This window comes from Cannabis sativa, chromosome 7, assembly GCF_029168945.1.
Source record: "Cannabis sativa cultivar Pink pepper isolate KNU-18-1 chromosome 7, ASM2916894v1, whole genome shotgun sequence".
Taxonomy (NCBI): domain Eukaryota; kingdom Viridiplantae; phylum Streptophyta; class Magnoliopsida; order Rosales; family Cannabaceae; genus Cannabis; species Cannabis sativa.
The window spans coordinates 27,687,321-27,707,325 of record NC_083607.1 but is presented as its reverse complement, the minus strand read 5'-3'; the positions used below and the strand labels follow the sequence as shown (position 1 = coordinate 27,707,325).

Sequence of the window (20,005 nt, the reverse complement as noted above, 5' to 3'; positions counted from 1 at the left end):
GTGAATGACAGATTATGAATTAACCTAGCTCTTTTCAGATCTTCTAGGTTCTAAATCTCATGCTCTCTAATTAATTTCTTAATTAAACCAACATGAAATCAGCATTAAGCAATAATCTAAATGTCACAAAGGCTATGTAAATACTTTCGTTTCACATCAAAACCTAGACTATCCAATTTTAGCATTCTCAATTCTCACTTTTCAGATTTTGAATTGAGATCATAAAACATGTAAAAGGTGATCAATCTTGCACATGGAAATTAAACACAAATATGAATAGTATTCACAATCAAGATGGAGGAATGGCAATTATCCATTAACTAGGAAAAACTTAAACAACATTCATCATTCTCCCTAAATAGGAGTTTAGTTCAAAACATCCATAATCAAATCCATAATTAACATTGAAATAGAAAATAGCATAGAAAAGTTAAAGAGAAGAGAAAGAACTAGTTGAAGCAATTGATCCGGGTCGCCACAAGCCGCTCTTCTAGCCTCCTCCTTTGTTTCTAGGGTTCTAATTCTGAATGATCTCTATTTTTCACGAACCCTTGCTATTTAAACCAATTCTCAACTTCAAAATTCGTGAAATTACGAAATTGCCCAAAAATCCCGTCAACAGGGTCCCCGTCGCGACTGGCACAATCCCCGTCGCGACGGGGTTAAGCAGAGAATTTTCGAGACTTTCTGTCAGTTCCCGTCGCGACTGGCAATTCCCCCCATCGCGACGGGAGTTCAGCATTGAATTTCTGAAACTTTCTGTAAGTTCCCGTCGCGACTGGCAAATCCCCTGTCGCGACGGGAATAGGCAGAAACACCAATTTTGGTTTTTCTTCTCGATTCTTTCACCGTTTTTCCTCAATTCTTGTACATACTTTCTTTAAATGCCCGAGGACCTGAAACAAAAGAATCAAGCGTAAAATAGCCCTAAAACTAGAAACAAAGAGTGAAAACTAACCGAGAATACGACCCGAAACTTAGACTAATTCTAGCCTAACAAATTCCCCCAAACTAGATTCTTACTCGCCCTCGAGTAAGATGAATGCTACTAACTACTAACTACGCTATCAGATAATCATAATACTACTGCCTCATGTGATGTTCTCTTCTATTGCTCAAACTAGAATTTCAATTCTACTAACTCTAACAATTAATTTAGATGCTCAGTTTATAACACTATGTACAACTGCAAAAATTTATTCAAATGTGAAACATTGTTATAAAAGTTTTACTCTTTCCAACAGTTCCACAGCCTGATAACTCATAAGCTTGCATGCTTACCTTTCTCCACTAATGTTGACAGTATTCTTTGGAATCATTAGGTCTTTTCAAGGCTTTAGGTAATATGGCTCAGATATTCAGGGATAGGCAAAAGTCAATTTTGGCTCAAGATATCATAAGCACACAAACAGAACCCACAAGCTTCTTACTTTTCTTTTTCTAAGATCCCATAATATTCCCAGATTTACCAAGATTGATAGAAGACGTCTCTATTATTTTTCAACATCACTGAAATTTTTTTCTTCTTTTTTTTTTCACACATATTTTTACTTTTTATTGTGTTTTTTTTTTTCATCATATTTCATTTTTTTTTTCAGTGACATTGAATTACACAATTTTTCCTCTTCTCAATCTTACAATTTTTTTCACTCTCACTATTTCCTCACACTAAATGTTTCTCCTCCCCCAAACTAATTATGTAGCTTATGATATCATGAATACAGGGTGAAGAAAAAAAATTAATAGTGTGGTTACAAAATTTTTCGATGGTTGAAAAACATAATAGGTTTAGGCTCAAAAGGTTAACTATGGATACATCTTATTACGGTAGGCTTGAAAGGCTCAAACTATCCAACAAATGCCTAAATCATATTCCAATTGAACACTATCAAGGATTTCGTCTCAAAAGAATAAACATGCAAGTTCTAAGCTATCCTGTCAATCTTACCACAACCATAGTAAAACAAATATAACATATTTCACAGATTGAATATTTTTTTCAGATAAACACAGGTTTCTAAGCATCCAAACTAATCCAAAGAGTTAACAGAATCAAGCACACAGTTATTTTACAATTTCAGAACACATCACACTAATCAGCAGTATACAACTATCTTCTAGCTTATTTCCATTCCTTAACTAAAACAGAAAATTAAAATGCAGAAATTAAAGTGCAGAATTTAAAAAAAAAAATTTTTTTTAAGTCTCTCCCCCCAAACTAAATATGACATTGTCCCCAATGTACTATTATACTCAAGGTGAGAAGGACTTACCTGAACCCCCATCAGAAGGGGTTTGGTGGTGGTGGCTGATCATAAGGCTGAAAACGCGGAGGATATGCCAAGTAATTCGGGTCCTCGACCCCAAGACTCCACGAATCAATCAAATGATTGAACTGCCTCACTTGATTCTCATCAAATTCACTTCTTTGCGCCATGTAACTCTGGATATGATTGTTTTGCTGGATGATGTAGTTGAGTTGAGCATTGATATGTTGCATCCCCGCATCAAGGGGAGTGGAAGTGGGAGCCGCTTGAGGCATCTCTTCATTTGGATTATTCTCTTCCTCGGGGATAGGAACTTCTGGCTGTTGGTTGCGACGAGGAGGAGGCGGTTGGTCATAGGGATGCGGGGGTTTAAGGTTTCGCACCATTGTCCAATCAATATTTCGTTGTGGCTGCACTAGATTATCATAAGGATATTGTGGCACCTTATGAGCTTCACACAATTCAGTTATAATTCCCGCTAGGCCAATCCCTGCATGTGTTGATCCTGCAACCATGTTATCTAAACTATTCAGAATGATACCTGCAGCCGGCACCATAATCCCTTTCATGATTGCATAAACAATTTTGAGTCTCTCCAATGGAAAATCTGATAAATGCTTACTAGGCATAAGCCTAGCACTCACAAAAAACATCCAAGCGCGAGCAACTTGATTCAATTCACAGCGATAAAGCATTAGGTTCCCATCATCCACCTCATGCAATCTTAAACCCGGAAAACCAACTGTTTCTGCCAAGTCCACAAGATCAAACTTTTCCTTCATGAACCTTTTGTAGTAGTGTGTATTCATCATTTCCATATTAAACAGTTTATGGAGAGAAGCATGAGTTGCAGGCACATCTGTTTTGCGGACTCGTACCCTATCGTTCTCTGCTTCCGGCCAATTGGCTAAAAATTCAAGAGCCAGAGTCTGATTGATTCTTTCTGGAATCTTCACTAATTGCTCCCATCGGCGGTTCTGAATTTGTTGCCTCATGGTCTCGAATAATGGGCTATTCGGAGTGGGATTTCCATCATATTCGATACCTCGATCCACAATGAAAGCTCTCTTTTGCAATTCGAAGTATCTTTCTTGCGCTTTCAAACTCACAAATCTATCTTTTTCATAATTAGACTTTGACGCCGGCGTTGGTGGTTTTGATGATGACGATACCGATTGCCCCGTTCTAGAACGCTTAGAACCCATAACACTTTTCCAAACTACCACACAAAAAATTTTTGGAAAAAAATTCGGCAGCACTTCCCCTTAATTTCTTCACTTCCCAAAAGTCACAATAATACCACAATAGTCTCACAACAACAATATTTCTCAAATATTCAACAATTTCTCCAAAATAATTCCACAATCCCCAAATACTCTAGATAATTATTCAAACTTTCGGAAAACTCACTTAACTAATCAAAGTTTTGACAAGAAAGAGACTTACTAAGCGAGAATGCCGTTCACCCACCACCATTGTTGCACATCCATGGAGAACTCAAGGTTGAAGATGATGAATAGTGGAAAATTCGGATTTGAGTGAAAAAGGGTGATTTGTGGTGTGATTTTTGAAGAAAAGAGAAGATTTATGAGAGAAATTTGTGTTTTTGGTGATTTGGATGGAAGATTTGAAGAGAATGAGAAGAAATTTGAGGTTTAATGGTGGAATGAGGTTTTGAGGGCTGAGAAAAGAGAGAGGGTCGGGTGGTGTTTGAATTTTTAGGTTTTATGAGGGTTAGGTCGATTGGGAAATTTTATAGTGCAGAAGGAGGTCCCGTCGCGACGGGCAATGTGCCCCGTCGCGACGGGAGTTGGCAGAAACTTTCGATTTTTTTAGTCACGCCATCCCAGTTGCGACGGGCAATGGCCCAGTCGCGACTTCTGGGATTTTTTTTTTTTTTTTTTTTTTTCGTAGAAGGCCCAGTCGCGACTGGCATTACTCCCGTCGCGACTACTGTAGCTAAGCCCTTTTTTTTTTTTTTTTTTTTCTTGTAAAATTACAAATGCAAATCTATCCTAAGTGCAATGAAACGAATTAAAATGCCACAAAACACTTGTAAATGTCTTCTAAAAAGAATTCAAAAGAAAAATAAAGTAAAACTAAATTAAAAGATTGGGTTGCCTCCCAATAGCGCTGATTTATCGTCACTCAGCTAGACGTTGACCGAGATCTTCATAGTGGCGCCAGAATCATGGCGGACTTGGCTTGGTCAAATTGACCTCCCAAGTAGAGCTTTAACCGCTGCCCGTTAACTTTGAAAGTATTAGGGCCTTCACCTTTCAGTTCCACCGCTCCATAAGGAAACACTCTGACCACTGTAAATGGCCCTGACCACCTTGACTTCAATTTACCAGGAAACAACTTCAGCCTTGAATTGAAAAGTAGAACTTGTTGCCCAGGTTGAAATTCCTTCCTAACTAAATTTCGGTCATGCCACCTTTTAGTTCTCTCTTTATAGATCTTAGCGTTCTCATAAGCCTCATTCCGGAATTCTTCCAACTCATCCAACTGTAGTAATCTTTTCTGACCAGCAGCCTTTAAATCCATGTTCAAAGTTTTCATTGCCCAATACGCCTTGTGTTCTAGCTCCACCGGTAGCTGACAAGCCTTTCCAAACACCAACCGATATGGTGACATCCCGATTGGCGTCTTGAACGCTGTTCTATAAGCCCACAATGCGTCATCCAACTTTCTTGACCAATCTTTCCTTGATCTCTGCACCGTTTTCTCTAGAATCATCTTTATTTCACGGTTAGAAATCTCAGCTTGACCATTACTTTGCGGATGATAAGGTAGAGCTATTCTATGCCGAACACCATATCTCGAAAGGAGTGCTTCGAATTGTTTGTTGCAGAAGTGACTCCCTTCATCGCTTATGATTGCTCGGGGAGTTCCAAACCGAGTGAATATGTTCTTTTGAAGGAACCGAAGAACTGTTTTACCATCATTAGCTGGTGTGGCTGCAGCTTCCACCCATTTTGACACATAATCCACAGCTAATAGGATGTATAGATTGCTAAACGATGAAGGAAAAGGACCCATAAAATCTATCCCCCATACATCAAACAATTCTACTTCCAAGATTCCTGTCAAAGGCATTTCGTTTCTCCTTGAGATATTTCCTGTGCGCTGACAACGATCACATGCCTTCACAAAAGTACTAGCGTCTTTGAAAAGTGTTGGCCAAAAGAATCCACTTTGCAACACCTTGGCAGCTGTTCTAGTTCCACTAAAATGTCCCCCACATGGTAGAGCATGACAGTGATTAAGAATAGAGTACATCTCCTCTTCAGGCACACACCTTCTTATTATCTGATCTGCACAGTGCTTGTAAAGGATTGGCTCTTCCCAATAGTAATGTTTCACTTCAGAAAAGAACTTCTTTAGTTGTTGGCGAGATAGCTCAGGAGGAGTGATATTGGCAGCCAAGAAGTTAACATAATCTGCATACCATGGTACCATCAGACTTTCCCTCACACTAAAGAGTTGTTCATCGGGAAATTGTTCATTTATTTGTACCTCTTTTGTATTCTGACTTTCTTCCAGCTCTAGTCTTGACAAGTGATCTGCTACCAGGTTCTCTGTACCCTTCTTATCTTTTATGTCTAGATCAAATTCCTGCAAAAGAAGAACCCATCGAATTAATCTTGGTTTGGCATCCTTCTTAGTCATCAAGTACTTGATTGCTGAATGATCTGTATACACTATCACTTTATTGCCAATCAAATAGGGTCGAAATTTGTCGCATGCAAACACTATAGCCAGCATCTCTTTTTCTGTAGTAGCGTAATTCAGTTGGGCATCATTCAAGGTTTTGCTTGCATAGTAAATAGTTCTGAATACCTTGTCAACCCGTTGCCCCAACACTGCTCCAATCGCATAATCACTTGCATCGCACATAATTTCAAAAGGTAATTCCCAGTTTGGTGTAGTCACGATCGGTGCTGAGATTAACTTATCCTTAAGAATCTGGAATGCTTCAAGACAGTCTTTCCCAAATTCAAAAGGCACTCCACTAGCGAGAAGATTAGATAGCGGTTTGGCAACTTTGGAGAAGTCTTTGATAAATCTTCTGTAGAACCCGGCATGACCCAAGAAGCTTCGAACTCCCTTAACTGAAACTGGAGGAGGCAAGTTCTCAATTGTAGATACTTTGGCTCTGTCAACCTCAATACCTTCTTTTGAGATTTTATGTCCCAGCACTATTCCTTCTGTAACCATGAAATGGCACTTTTCCCAGTTCAACACCAAATTAGAGTCTTCACACCTTGTTAAAACCAATTCCAAGTTGCTTAAACATTGGTCAAACGATGAACCAAACACTGAAAAATCATCCATGAACACCTCGATGCATTTTTTTATTAGATCTGAAAATATGGCCATCATACACCTCTGAAATGTTGCTGGAGCATTACACAGCCCAAATGGCATTCGTCGAAAAGCAAAAGTACCGTATGGACATGTGAATGTTGTTTTCTCTTGATCCTCTGGTGCTATAGCTATTTGGTGATACCCTGAGTACCCATCAAGGAAACAATAGTACTCTTGACCTGCCAACTTGTCTAACATCTGATCAATGAATGGGAGTGGAAAGTGATCTTTTCTTGTGGCCTTGTTGAGTTTCCGGTAGTCAATGCAGATTCTCCATCCCGTGACAGTTCTGGTTGGGATCAGTTCATTCTTCTCATTCTTTACCACCGTCATCCCTCCTTTCTTTGGAACAACTTGGACAGGACTCACCCATTTACTGTCTGAAATAGGATACGCTACCCCGGCATCTAACCACTTCAAGACTTCTTTTCTGACAACCTCCTTCATTGGTGGATTTAATCTACGTTGTGCATCAATGGTTGGCTTCACTCCTTCCTCCATTAAGATTCTATGCATTACAGTTGAAGGGCTGATCCCTTTAATATCTGCTAAAGTCCATCCAATGGCCTTTGTATGCTTCCTTAGAACCCGTAATAGCTTATCTGTCTCTACAGAAGATAGGGAAGAAGCCACAATAACAGGAAGTGTCTTATTTTCTCCCAAATATTCATACCTGAGATGCTCTGGTAGGACTTTTAACTCTAGTTGAGGAGGCTTTTCAGTAGATGGGGTAGGCCTTGTTGGTATGACTCCTAACTCTTCATAATATTTTCTATTCAGCGGTCCATAAGAATCGAGCCACAAAGCATACTCATAAGCTTCCTTACCGTCTTGTTCCACCACCTCTTCTTGTACCAGAGTCAGATTAAGAGGATCTTCAGCATGCGTCTTTGTTTCCACCAACTGGTCCACCACATCAATTGCAAAACAGTTGTCACTAGCCGTAGGATAGGTCATTGCTTTGAGCACATTAAATACAACTTCATCTCCTTGTACCCTTAGCTTTAACTCTCCTTTCTGAACATCAATTAGTGCTTTCCCTGTTGCCAAGAAAGGTCTCCCCAGGATGATAGGAACATTACTATCTTCTTCCATATCCAGAACAATGAAGTCAGCTGGAAAGATGAACTTATCAACTTTTACTAACACATCCTCAATCACTCCTCTGGGATGAGCTAGTGATCGATCCGCCAATTGAAGAGTTACCGTGGTTGGCTTTGCTTCACCAAGCTGCAATCTTTTAAACACTGACAAAGGCATTAAGTTTATGCTGGCTCCCAAATCACATAGTGCATTTATTCCTTCAATTTTACCAATAGTACAAGGAATAGTGAAGCTCCCTGGATCTCTGAGCTTTGGAGGGAGTTTCTTCTGTAGAATAGCGCTACACTCTTCAGTTAGAGCCACTGTCTCATAGTCTTCCATCTTCCTCTTCTTTGACAAAATTTCCTTCATAAACTTCACATAACTTGGCATCTGCTCTAGAGCTTCAGCAAAAGGAATGTTAATGTGAAGTCTTTTGAAGACTTCTAGAAACTTGGTGAACTGCTTGTCTAAGCTTGACTTTCTGAGCCTCTGAGGATATGGTATTTTCACATGATGATCAATGCTAATAGGTGGAGACTGTTGTGGTGGTGCTGGGCTGTCAGTAGCCTTCTCTGCTGTTGGTGTTGGTGTTTGCACTGGTTGAGCATTTATTTCTTCGTCTACCTCAACTGGTTGTGGTAACTCGGGCCCATCATACTTCTTACCGCTCCTCAGGGTAATTGCCTTGCAATTTTCTTTAGGATTAACTTCAGTTGTGCTAGGCAAATTTCCTTGAGGGCGGGTTGCTACCTGAGTTGCTAGCTGGCCCATCTGAGTCTGCAGGTCTTTAATTGAAGATCTAGTTTCAGTCATAAACTGGAGTAGTAAGTCTGTTTGCAAACTAGAATTTCCACCAGAGGCTTGTTGCTGATTAAACTGTTGGTTCTGATTGCGTTGCTGATAGAACCCACTGTTTCTTCGGTAGTTATTCTGGTTGAACCCATAATTGTTGTTGTTGTTGTTCTGTGAAAAATTCCCAATGGCCTTAGCTTCATCCATTGGCAAATCATCCACATCTGCTTGACACTCCGAAAAGTGATGACTTCCTCCACATAACTCACAAACAATTTGGGCTTGTTTAGCTTGCCCTGCAATTAGCTTTGTCAATGCCTCTACCCGAGCTGTTAACTTTGTGATGGCATCGACTTCTAACACACCAGCTACCTTCTTGGATTGACTCATTTCAGTTGGCCACTGCTGGTTGTTTAGAGCCATCTCCTCCAATAGATCACACGCCTCATTAGCACTCTTTCTCATAAAAGCTCCGCCCGCTGCTGCATCTATTAGAGTTCTAGTATTACCAACCAACCCGTTGTAGAAGTTGTGAACCAGCATCCACTTCTCTATACCATGATGGGGACACCTCCTGATCAGATCTTTAAACCTCTCCCAAGCCTCATGGAGAGATTCATTATCTTGTTGGCAGAAGTTATTGATTTCTCCTCTCAGCTTTGCAGACTTCGCTGGAGGAAAGAACTTTGACAAGAATTTTGTTGCCAGATCATTCCAGGTGGCAATAGAGTTGGGTGGCAAAGAGTTCAACCAGCTCTTGGCTCGTTCTCTGAGTGAGAATGGAAACAATCTCAGTCGAATGGCGTCATCGCTAACTCCATTAACTTTAAAAGTTTCACAAAGTTCCATGAAGTTAGAGAGATGCAGATTAGGATCTTCAGAAGGGAGGCCACCAAACTGAACTGAAGACTGTACCATTTGAAGGATGGCAGGTTTGATCTCGAAGTTGTTTGCATCCACTGCCGGTGGCCTAATACATGACTGCACTCCCGTCAGAGTAGGGAGAATGTAATCTCTCAAGCTACGGCCATTAGCTTGATCTTCCACAGCGCCTCCATTATTACCATTATTACGCCCATTGTTCCCAACATTATTGTTCACATTGGCAGCCATGATTTCTGATGTTTCAGCAGTTGCTGAAACTCTTTCTTGCCTTTTGTTCTTTCGATTCCTCCTGGAAGTTTTCTCGATTTCAGGATCAACTGGTAATATGACTGCTTGTCCTTGACGGCGCATACACTTAGGATTCCTGAAATAGATCAAGAAAATATTGCAAGAAAAAGGTTAGAAAAATCAGCAAGAGAAAATATACCAAAGTAGAAGTTAGTATAATTTTGGGTAATATTAATCTTTATACAATTCCCCGGCAACGGCGCCAAAAACTTGTTGCTAAATTTATTAATTACTACGCAAGTATACGCAATCAAGTAGTAAACTCACACAGGTGAGGTCAAACCACAGGGAATTGGACTAATTACTACTAAATTATACTATTAATTCTATCTGGTAAAAGAATGCTTTTTATGAATTAAATAAAACAATGCAGAAAATTAAAACCAACAAAAGAAGATTAATCAAGATAAGAAAATAGGGAGACGAATCCTGTTGTTAAGTTACCAATGTTAATGTTTAAATGCTATCCTTCTCTTGAAGTGAATGACAGATTATGAATTAACCTAGCTCTTTTCAGATCTTCTAGGTTCTAAATCTCATGCTCTCTAATTAATTTCTTAATTAAACCAACATGAAATCAGCATTAAGCAATAATCTAAATGTCACAAAGGCTATGTAAATACTTTCGTTTCACATCAAAACCTAGACTATCCAATTTTAGCATTCTCAATTCTCACTTTTCAGATTTTGAATTGAGATCATAAAACATGTAAAAGGTGATCAATCTTGCACATGGAAATTAAACACAAATATGAATAGTATTCACAATCAAGATGGAGGAATGGCAATTATCCATTAACTAGGAAAAACTTAAACAACATTCATCATTCTCCCTAAATAGGAGTTTAGTTCAAAACATCCATAATCAAATCCATAATTAACATTGAAATAGAAAATAGCATAGAAAAATTAAAGAGAAGAGAAAGAACTAGTTGAAGCAATTGATCCGGGTCGCCACAAGCCGCTCTTCTAGCCTCCTCCTTTGTTTCTAGGGTTCTAATTCTGAATGATCTCTATTTTTCACGAACCCTTGCTATTTAAACCAATTCTCAACTTCAAAATTCGTGAAATTACGAAATTGCCCAAAAATCCCGTCAACAGGGTCCCCGTCGCGACTGGCACAATCCCCGTCGCGACGGGGTTAAGCAGAGAATTTTCGAGACTTTCTGTCAGTTCCCGTCGCGACTGGCAATTCCCCCTGTCGCGACGGGAGTTCAGCATTGAATTTCTGAAACTTTCTGTAAGTTCCCGTCGCGACTGGCAAATCCCCCGTCGCGACGGGAATAGGCAGAAACACCAATTTTGGTTTTTCTTCTCGATTCTTTCACCGTTTTTCCTCAATTCTTGTACATACTTTCTTTAAATGCCCGAGGACCTGAAACAAAAGAATCAAGCGTAAAATAGCCCTAAAACTAGAAACAAAGAGTGAAAACTAACCGAGAATACGACCCGAAACTTAGACTAATTCTAGCCTAACACCCTCTCTTGGGGCAACTCACCTGTGGTTATGTATTTTACGATGGGGACCATCCAGCTGGGTTCTTGCCCAACCGTTAGTGTGGTCTCTTTTATTTTGATGCTTGGCTCTGCCAAGCGTTCCACTGGTACTACCCCCAGCTCTTCGATTTCGCTGTCCGAGGCTAACTTAGCCAGACAGTCCGCATGAGCGTTCTTCTCTCGGGGGATTCTTTCTATTTTATAGTCCGTGAACTCGTGGAGCAGTTCTCGGACTTTTGTTACGTACGCGGCCATCCGCTCGCCGCGAGTTTGGTATTCTCCAGATACCTGGTTTACGACCAGTTGAGAGTCACTGTAGACTTCCACTCTTTTGGCTCCTACAACTTTTGCCAATTTCAGCCCTGCTATCAAGGCTTCGTATTCGGCTTCATTGTTTGAAGCTGTGAAGTTAAATCGGAGTGCTGCCTAGAGCCGCAGTCCAGTTGGTGATATCATAGCCACTCCGGCTCCCGAACCGTTCTCATTAGAAGCTCCGTCTACAAACAGCCTCCAGGTGGGGATTGGTGGTACCGGTGTGTTAGCTGTTGCCTCGGCTTCATTGCATTCGGTAATGAAGTCTGCCAAGGCTTGGCCTTTTATGGAAATTCGGGGTACGTAGCGTAAGTCGAATTGACTTAGCTTTATTGCCCACTTGAGGAGTCTTCCGGATGCTTCAGGCTTCTGGAGAACTTGCCGGAGCGGATGATTGGTCAAGATTTTGATCGGATGGGCTTGGAAGTATGGCCTCAGCTTCCTTGATGCCACCAGGAGGCAGAATACTAATTTTTCAATGACCGGGTACCTTGTCTCGGCCCCTATCATGCGCTTACTGACATAGTACACGGGGTGCTAAATTTTTTCTTCTTCCCGGACCAGGGCAGCGCTAACCGCGTGCTCGGAGACGGCCAAGTAAAGGAACAAGTCTTCTCCAAGGACGGGTTTTGATAGGATAGGAGGTTTGGCCATGTGGTCTTTTAACCTCTTGAATGCCTCCTCGCATTCATCCGACCATTCGAACTTTTGGCATTTCTTTAGTACGTTGAAGAAGGGTATGCACTTGTCCGTGGATCGTGAGATAAAGCGGCTCAGTGCGGCTACCTTTCCGGTCAAGCTCTGCACGTCTTTATGCTTCTTGGGGGATGGCATGTCCAGGAGAGCTTGGATTTTCTCCGGGTTTGCTTCGATTCCCCTTTGGCTGACTATGAAGCCCAGGAATTTTCCTAACTTGACCCCAAAGGTGCACTTTTTCGGGTTGAGCTTCATACCGTATCTCCGGACGACTTCGAAACATTCTTCTAAGTCGCTTGCATGGCTGTTGCATGCTTTGGATTTGACGAGCATGTCGTCTACATATACCTCCATGTTTCGTCCCAGGAGGCTTTTAAACATCCGGTTAACCATTCTTTGATAGGTTGCTCCGGCGTTTTTCAGTCCGAAAGGCATGACTAGGTAGCAGTATACCCCCTTATCGGTCCTGAAGCTAGTGCACTCCTGGTTTGCCGTATGCATTTTTATTTGGTTGTACCCAGCATAGGCATCCATGAAAGACAACAGTTTAAATCCGGACGTGGCGTCTACCATCTGGTCGATCCTGGGTAGCGGGAAGCAGTCCTTTGGGCAGGCTTTGTTTAGATCTGTGAAATCTATGCAAACTCGCCAAGTCCCGTTCGGCTTGGGCACCAGGACCGGATTGGCTAGCCATTCCGGATAGTACACGTCGCGGATCATGCCACTGGACAAAAGTTTGTCCACCTCTTTCTCTAAGGCCTCGGCTTTCACCGAGTCGAGCGGGCGTCTCTTTTGTTGTACAGGGGGCATGTCCGGGTTGACATTGAGTACATGGGTGATGACATGAGGGCTTATGCCGGTCATGTCTTCTTGGCGCCATGCAAAGATGTCGATGGCGCCCTTCAGTGTTTTTATTATTTTGTATTTTTCCTCCGGATGCAGGCTCTTCCCTATCCGGAGTACTTTGGTGGAGTCGTCATCGCACACTGGTATTTCTTCGACGTCCTCCATTGGTTCCACGACCCTTTCGGATCCTATGGAGGATCCAATTCATCCTCTTCAGCCTTCTCTATCTCAGGAGACTCCCGGACCATGAGTACAGGTAGGCGGGTGGTAACATTGTAACACTGCCTGGCTTCTCCTTGATTCCCCCTCACAGTTCCGACTCCGGCTTCCTGGGTAGGGAATTTTAGGCACAAGTGTCGGATTGAAGTAATTGCACCAAAGTCCACTAGGGCCGGCCGGCCAAGGATCGCGTTGTAGGCTGTCGGGCAGTCTACCACCACGAAGGTGCAATATTTAAATGTGCTCTGGGGGATATCCGGGCACAGGGTAACCGGGAGCCTTACTTTTCCCATCGGGATAAGCGTTGTCCCGTTAAACCCCGTGAGCTGTGACCCACTAGGCGAGAGGTCCCGGTCGGTCAATCCTATCACGGTGAAGGCTTCTTTGAAGAGCAGGTTCACGGAACTCCCATTGTCAATTAAGACCCTAGCCACTACTTTATTTGCGATGGGGGTCTCTATGACCAGCGGGTCGTGGTGAGGAAAACGCACCGTCTTGGCGTCTTCTTCCGTGAACGTTATGGGTTGGTCCATTAGCCGAGGCCTTTGAGCTGGGAGTTGAGTAACCTCCCACACCTCATCGTGTTTCGCAGCCTCGGCATATCGTTTTCGCTCCTTGCGAGTGTTTCCTCCGATATGGGGACCTCCGGAGATCATGGCTACCCGCCCATTAGGCCGGGGCGGTAGCCCGGGAATATGCTGGGTGTCACCTACGGGAGCAGCTGGAGGCAATACTCCTGTTGTACCCCCTGGTGTTCCCGGAGGCATACCCCCGGCCACCTGCCCTGGATTAAGGTGGGGCAACCTATTTTTGATCCACTCATAGAGGTGGCCCAAGCGGATTAGATTTTCAATCTCGTCTTTGAGATTCTTACATTCATTTGTGCTATGACCAATGTCGTTGTGGTACTCACATCTTTTACTCGGATCTCTCCGCGAGCTGTCTTTGTACAATGGCTGTGGTCTCCGGTAGTGCGTATTTTTCCTAGTGGCAAAGTACACACGTTCCTGGGAGTCCGTGAGCTCTGTGTACTGAGTATATTGGGGTGTGTACCCCTTCTTCTGGCGCTTCTCTCCCGTTCGGGTGCTACCCTTGGAGGACCTTTTGCTCCGCGACCCCTGGGTAGGGCCTGTCAAGCTAGCAGTCGGGGCAGCCTGTGAAGGAGCTCGTCCATTCACTCCGGACGGGTTACCGTAATGGGAAGATGCTGGTGCCAGGGCTTGGCCCTAGCTGTACCCGGGAGTAGCAGAGAACTGTATGCCACTCACCGGTGGAGTCGCGGTCGGGGCAGTACCCGAGGGCGATACTCCTGGCATGTATCCTGCTATCCCGGTGGGATAATAACCTCCATAAGCCACGATCTGGGCTTCTTCGAGGTTAATATATTTTTGGAGCCTTTTCTGGAAGTCCTGGAGGCTAGCAGCACCTTCTTGCTGCAATTCATTCCAGAAGGGAGTCCCAGTGCGGATTCCTGCTTGGAGAAGCGCAAGCTGTTGTCCGTCATCATCCTTCTTGGTCTTCGAGGCTTCCTCTCGGAACCTCTTGATGTAATTCTTCAAGGTCTCGATCGGCAGTTGCTTGATGTTGGTCAAGGCACTAACCTCCAAGTTGACCTTTCTGGCGGCGACAAACTGTCTCCGGAAGTTGGTTTGGAGTTTGTTCCAACAACCCACGGATCCTGGTTCCAGCTTTTTGAACCATTCCTCCACTGATCCGCTCAGAGTAAGGGGGAAGCACAGGCATTTGGCGTCATTGCTGACGCGCATGACTGTCATGACACGGTTGAACCGTGACAGGTTGTCACTGGGATCGGAGTTCCCAGTATATGCCGCCATTTCGGGCATCTTGAAGTTTTTAGGGAGCTCCGCCTCCAGGATATGCTTAGCACATGGCTCCCGATCCTCGCTGTCCGAGTCGGAGTCGTCTCCCTTCTGCCTCCGGGAGACTCGAGCAATGTCTTTTCGAAGTATGGCAAGTTCCGCCATAATCCCTTCGTTTAACGTGCCCGAGGAAACCACGGGCCTGTATCTTTTTTGGTCAAGGTGATCCCGGAGGTCACCTTGATTCCCATTGATTTGATTTCTCAGATCAATGGGAGGACATCTCTGTCCTCTTCTTCCTCTACCCCCTGGTTCCTGGTGCATGGAAACGCTTTTTCGGTCCCCTCGATCTTGAGGGCCAAGACTCCCTCTTTGGGGCTTGCCCCTCTGTGGACCTTTCCCTTTAGGGAAATCTGAGCGGACCCTTCACGGATCCTGCACCTTTTTCTTTCGCCCAGGGGTAGAAGTAGGGTTTTTTGTTTGATTTTCCTCAGCAGGGTGCCTTATAGGGCTAGGTTCCCTAGGTTTTCGCTGCTGGGAATTAGGCGAAGACGTCGCTGGCTCTCCGTCGAGCCCAGCGGCCATTGCCTTGGGGTGCACGTGAATGCCAGCTGCCTCCATGGCTTTCTGCATGGCTAGCATCACTTCCTGCATTTTTTGGTTTTGCGCTTTCTGCGCTTCGATCTCGGCTTCATGATCGATAGCTTTTTGTCTGAGGAGCACCAGCTCTGAGTAACTTCCTCCGTCGTAGGCATACTCGTCGAGGTTTTCCTCGTAGTTCTCGTTGGGGACTATTTCTTCTTCTTCTTCGTTCGAGTCCTCTGCCGCTCTTGAGGCCACATCTTCCTCATTTGGATCTTGAGCATCTTCCAGAGGGCGAGAATGACGTGTACTTCTTGTCTCCACCATTCTTGTGAAGTCAAATGCTTGCTATGTAGCAGCTTTCCTCAGCTCTCAATGAAAGCACCAAAATGTTGACCGAGATTTTCGGCAACTATTAAAATATGATTATAGTAAAGAGCTGTAAGAAAGCGAGATGAGGATTTTTACGTGGTTGGGGCATTAATGAGCCTTAGTCCACGAGTCTTTGTTATTAATGGATGTATTTAATACAGATTCCACACTTGAGAGAATGTTCTTCTCATAAATACAGAGAATGTTCTTGGTGAGTATTTTCTCTTCTTGCTCTTATGCAACCCAAGATTCTCGACCCCATTAAATGAGCTTTGAGGGGGTATTTATAGTGTTTTGGTGGGGTGATCCCTAGGTTTGTTCTTACAAACGTATCTGTAAGTATCCATAAAGTTGGATATTCCCAATGAATATACCATGGGTGATGCATGGTCAAATCCCTAGGCGCTGTAGGGTTTTTATGAGGAATGTCCTTTTTGCCTTGTGATTGACGTGACTCTTCGCAGAGTAGCCGTCGCTAGACTTAAATGATCATTACTGTAGCGCTGCTGTTTGGGGGTTGTGCCGTCAGACTTTATTGCGTGTTACAGTCCCAACACGCTTCCTCCCATGCGACATTAAATGCGACTTGATTGCTCAGGAGAGACCTGACACATCCCGGAGAGGCTTCATGCTATGCGAGCTTCCGGGAGTACCTCGTACTCCGGGTGCCTCCTCCAGGACCTATGCCCAGGGTGCTTCCTTGTGGCGTACAAAGACTTATCAAATATTTACAAGTTATCTGATCCACGTGTCCCTTTTCGACTGGTCCACGTATTTTGGGCGAATTCAGGGGCAACAATAAATATTAAGGAAATTAATTTAAGTTGAATTAAATTAGATTAATTAGCAACTTAAAAATTTCCTTGAGAATATATATTTATTGAGTTCGAAAATTTAAAGTATGAAAACTATACAATTTTCGAAAAAAATAATAAAAATAGAAAAGAAATATTTCAAGCAAAAATATCACCTATCTAGATTTTCTTTTGACTAATTAATTCAATTTCTAATAATATATATATTTTTAAATTTATTTATTTTAAATTAATCAATACATGAAAAAATCATTGATTTAAGTTGGCCGAAGAATTAATTAAAATAAATAATTAATTTACAACTCAATCTATTTTTCAAAAATAAATTCGAAAAATATTGCATAAATAAAATGCAATTTTTGAAATTGATTAAGAAAATAAAGAAAAAAATATATATATATTGAAAATTATTTAAATTTAAGTTGAAAAATTAAATTTAAACCTAAAAATAATTTTCTATTTAATTAAGTGTCATGAAAAATAAATAAATATTAAGTATCATGATGAAAATCAACTTAGATATTTAAATTTTTCAAGTTAATTAAATGTATTAAATTCAAGAAATAAATAATTAAGTGTAGAGAAGGCTTAATTATTAATTTCTAGTTTAATACTAGGAAAAATATACTAATTAATAAAATTGTACCAAAATTAATTATTTAAATAATTAATTTCACAAAGTATAATATTTTCCTATTTAAATATTAGAAATAATAAGTATCTTTTCAACAATTTAAAAAATATCTAATTTAAGTTATATAGAAAAAATCTAAAACTTAAATAATTTCAAATTTAGATTTAATTAAATATCAAAAATTAAGTTGTAACCACTTAATTTGAAGATATCTTTTTAAGTTAATATTCGAAAAGATATTAACCTAAAAAATATCTAAAATATTCCAATTTAAGTTAATATTCGAAAAGATATTAACTTAAAAAAAATATCTTAAGAATCTTTAATAACTAATGCCTAGGATTCCTCAACTTAATTTAAAATTTAAATCAAATATTCAAATTTAAGTTAGATAAGAAAAATCAGTTGATACAACTAATTTATAACTTAAATAGGAATATTTAATTAAATAAGTTCCAGAAAGAATCTAGTTAGTTAAAATTCTATATTTAATTAAATACAAGAAAAATACAAATAGTTTGTGTAGAAATAATATCTTAAACTAAAAGTGTTTTTCTTAAAATTAACTTTAAAATATTGAAATGAAAATAAATTTTCATATATTTTAAAATTTAATTATGTTGCTAATTCAATTTTATTAGGTCAAACTAATATAATTAACCTAGTACAGTTATTCAAATCAGGCAAATGGGCCTTCACAATTGGGGTAGTTCATGTGAGGGGGTGTTGGGTTCAGTATGTCGTACCCATTTCTATGGCTCCAAACTCTCACACAAGGCCCAAAAGAGAGGAATTTAACCTTAAAATGAATAACTGTTATTAATTGAATAGGTCCAATAACTAAATGGACCTAAATAAAATCTATCATGGTGTGACATTTTATTTAGCAACAACCTATATGCATCTATATAATAAAATAAACACATAGGCTCACACAGGTACACACTTGGATGGATCCTATCATGTTGCTAGGTCATACACAGATGAAAGAAGATTGTAAAATTTTACCAGTTACAAATTATTAACTTGACCAAGGGAGTCATCAGATCATTAGATCTGGCAAAAAGTAACCATGGCTATTTGCAATCAAGTAATAATAGGTTTTGAAAACTTACACACAAGCTAAAACCATATACTCCTGCAACAAGGTTAACTGGATAGTTGGAACTAGGATTTATTTAATTTTAAATAAATAAATTTCGAAAATTAAAGTAATTAAATAAATAAATAAAATAAATATTTTATTTTGAAAAATAAAATAAATAATAATATTAATTTATTTTCGAAAAATAAAATAAATAATAATATTAATTTATTTTCGAAAAATAAAAATAAATTAAAATTTATATTTCGAAAATAAATAAAAAAAAATATTTAAATTTCGAAATTAAAAAAAAAATATTTAAAATTAAACCTACAATTTTAAAAAATTAGGTTTCAGCCAACCTAAATATCATTTCAAAAATTTTCTAACTACTTTTAAAAATTAAATGTTATTTTATAAATAAGAATTAAATAAAAATTAGAAAAGATAAATTAAATATCTTTTTTAGATTTTAAATTTAATTTAAATAAATAAAATAACAAAATTTAAAAGTTAGCAAAATATCTTACATCTATTTTAAATTACATGATTATAGTTATCTTATTTTAAATTTAAATAAGGTCAAAAATTAAAAAAATATTAATTAAAAAAAATTTAATATCTGACCTTAAATTTAAAAATAAGATAAGATATAATCAAATTTAAAAATAAGATAAATAATTAAGCAAAAAGATAGATATTTACTAATTTCAAATTCAAATTACACTAATATCTTGAATTAAATTGTAAAAAAATATTAAATTAATTCATTATGATAATTAGAGTTGAATTAGGAATAGTAAATATATAAATATAAAACTACACAAAAAATCGGAAGTTCATTCCATGAAAAAGCATGAAAAAACGAAGAAAAACGAAAATTCTGGGAGCTGTACGGACAATATGCTTCGCGCATCCCTGAGTGGTAGCCGAGAAAGCTCGGTGGAACAGGTGAACTTGCAGGGTCTTGCGTGCGCGTAGGGGAGGCTTCAGACACCAGCTTCCGCGCGCGGATGAAGGATTCAGACAAGAAATTTGTCTGAATCCGCGCACGCGTATGAGTGCATAGCCCCTTATCTTTTTTCGAATCTTCAAAAAATTATAACAAATTCAAATTAAATCGAAATTGAGTTCTGTAAGAAAGTAACTTGCTTAATTTTTTCCATACTATCCATAAAAAATAATTCCAGAAATAAAATTTCAATTATTTTTCATGAAAATTTACAAACATCAATCAATCATCATATAACACTCAATACAACATGAAACCATCCAAATAACAAACAATCTTTTTAAAGTCCAAATTTCATGTAAGTAAATCAATTACCATGGCTCTGAGGCCAGTTGTTGGAATTTATTTTACCAGGATCTTAGATCTACTCACAAGAATGTTGTTTAAACACCCTAAATATGAACTTTCTAAAACGATAAATTAAACA

At 39.9% G+C, this 20,005-nt stretch overlaps 1 non-coding gene across 1 annotated transcript; it reads left to right on the top strand.

Annotated features, from left to right (window-relative positions):
* The first annotated feature begins 9,069 nt into the window (after positions 1-9,069).
* Positions 9,070-9,176, top strand: LOC115698399 (small nucleolar RNA R71). The gene has a single exon (XR_004008148.2). It is a non-coding gene; the product is annotated as a small nucleolar RNA R71 (small nucleolar RNA).
* The last annotated feature ends 10,829 nt before the right edge of the window (positions 9,177-20,005 follow it).